Source organism: Homarus americanus, unplaced genomic scaffold (genome assembly GCF_018991925.1).
Source record: "Homarus americanus isolate GMGI-L3 unplaced genomic scaffold, GMGI_Hamer_2.0 scaffold460, whole genome shotgun sequence".
Lineage (NCBI taxonomy): Eukaryota > Metazoa > Arthropoda > Malacostraca > Decapoda > Nephropidae > Homarus > Homarus americanus.
Genome location: NW_024737668.1, coordinates 1 through 2500, shown reverse-complemented (window position 1 = coordinate 2500; position 2500 = coordinate 1).

Genomic DNA, 2500 nt, shown 5'->3' with positions numbered 1-2500 from the left:
GACAGACATAGCCCAAGTTTGTGGTTTGGGTTTGGCCGGACGGCTTGTTTTTTGACACTTGAATTTCACTCTTTTTGGGTCAAGAGGCTTATTCGCCGGTAGTAAGGAACGGACAGGCAGCCGTCCAAAGCCCCGTCCGTCCCCCTCCGGTCTTCGCGCTCTCGCCCGAGTGTGGTCCACCTACAGCGTGGTGGTACCTATTTTTGGTGCGGGGGCCGGGATTGTCCTCTTTCGCTGCTGGAGTTGCTAGAGCAGAGCCCGAGACCGCCCAAATCAGGAGAGTAGCAGTAGTTTTAAGAGCGCCCCATTCTCTTTCTCTCTGTTAATGATCCTTCCGCAGGTTCACCTACGGAAACCTTGTTACGACTTTTTCTTCCTCTAAATGATCAAGTTTGGACATCTTTCCGTCAGCTCGAGGCGACGACCCCAGAAAACCCTCGCGGGCAACGGGGCCGACAATCCAAGAGCGCCAGTCCGAAGGCCTCACTAAATCATTCAATCGGTAGTAGCGACGGGCGGTGTGTACAAAGGGCAGGGATTTAGTCAGCGCAAGCGATGACTTGCACTTACTGGGAATCTTTCGTCTGCGGGGAAACAATTGCAAGCCCTCTAATCCCTATCAAGAAAGGCTTTGAACGGTTACCCGCCCTTCTCGGAGGGGGGAGAAAAACCCGATCCTTCAGGGCGCGTGCGGCCCAGAACATCTAAGGGCATCACAGACCTGTTATTGCTCAATCTCGTGCGGCTAGAATTGCCGCTTATCCCTCTAAGAAGAAGTTGCGAACTGACACCATTTTCTGGAGATCCGTCGACTACTTAGTAGGCCAGAGTCTCGTTCGTTATCGGAATTAACCAGACAAATCGCTCCACCAACTAAGAACGGCCATGCACCACCACCCACCGAATCGAGAAAGAGCTCTCAATCTGTCAATCCTTCCGGTGTCTGGGGCCTCTGGTGAGGTTTCCCTGTGTTGAGTCAACTAGTTGCAGTACCAAATTCCGGTGGTACCTTCCGTCAATTCCTTTGGGTTTCAGCTTTTGCAACTGATATATTCTCCGGAACCCAAAGACTTGGTTTCCTGGTAGCCGCCTGCCGGGTCATGTGGAATAACGCCGGCGGATCGCCAGGTTGGCATCAAGTATGGTTAGAACCAGCGCATCTGATCGCCTTCGAACCTCTAACTTTCGTTCTTGGATTAATGAAAACATCCTTGGCAAATGCTTTTCGCAGAAGTTCGTCTTGCGACGGTCCAAGAATTTCGCCCTTAGCGCCCACAAATGCCCCTGCCTGTTCCGATTAGGGGTCATTACCTCTGGTTCCGAAACCAAACAAACAGGAACCGAGGTCCTATTCCATTATTCCATGCATCACCATTCTTCGCCATTCAAACAGCCTGCTCTGAGCACTCTAATTTTTTTCAAAGTAAACTCTCCGCCACTCGACACTCGACAAAGAGCATCCTGTGCGGAGCTGCGCGGCTGTTCGGAGCGCGACAGTAAACACTGGCGGTGCACCCCGTCAGTCCGGAACTTCGGAGGTGATCCAAATTCACGAGCTTTTTAACCGCAACAACTTTGAAGTACGCTTACGAGCTAACGCTCGCGGCTGCTGGCACCAGACTTGCCCTCCAATGGATACTCGTTAAAGGATTTCAGTACTCATTCCGATTGCGAGGCCTCGATGAGACTCCACATCGTTATTTTTCGTCACTACCTCCCCGTGCCGGGAGTGGGTAATTTGCGTGCCTGCTGCCTTCCTTAGATGTGGTAGCCGTTTCTCAGGCTCCCTCTCCGGAATCGAACCCTGATTCCCCGTTACCTGTTATAGCCATTGTAGGCGCATAACCTACAATCGAAAGCTGATAAGGCAGACACTTGAAAGAAGCGGCGCCGGTGCGGAGACCGTGCGCTCAGCCCGAAGTTATTCAGATTCACCACAGGTGGGTTACGGACTGGGGCCCGACCAGTTTTGAACTAATAAAAGCGCTCTTCCCTTGCGGTCAGAGACCAATTGCATGTATTAGCTCTAGAATTGCCACAGTTATCCAAGTAAGTGGGTTTACAGATCCAATGAAACATAGCTGATTTAATGAGCCATTCGCGGTTTCGCCTTAAATCGGCTTGTACTTACACATGCATGGCTTAATCTTTGAGACAAGCATATGACTACTGGCAGGATCAACCAGGTAGCTGCTGCTGTTGGCGGCGCCTATCACGGCGGCCAAAATAGTGAGATTGAGAGAGAGGCAGAAGACATTGGGCGAGGGACCGCACGTTGGCCTTAGAGAAATAGCAAACCAGATGATCAGATCTAACTGCACCTTCTCTTGCTATCCTCGGCGCCGGCAGCGCCACCGTGTGTGCTAATCTCCTCCCTTATCCGCTCCTCTTTGCCCCAGCTCCAGCGAGGCAGCCGACATTGGGCGAGGGACCGCACGTTGGCGAATCTCCTCCCTTATCCGCTCCTCTTCTCTTTGCCCCAGCGAGGCAGAAGACATTG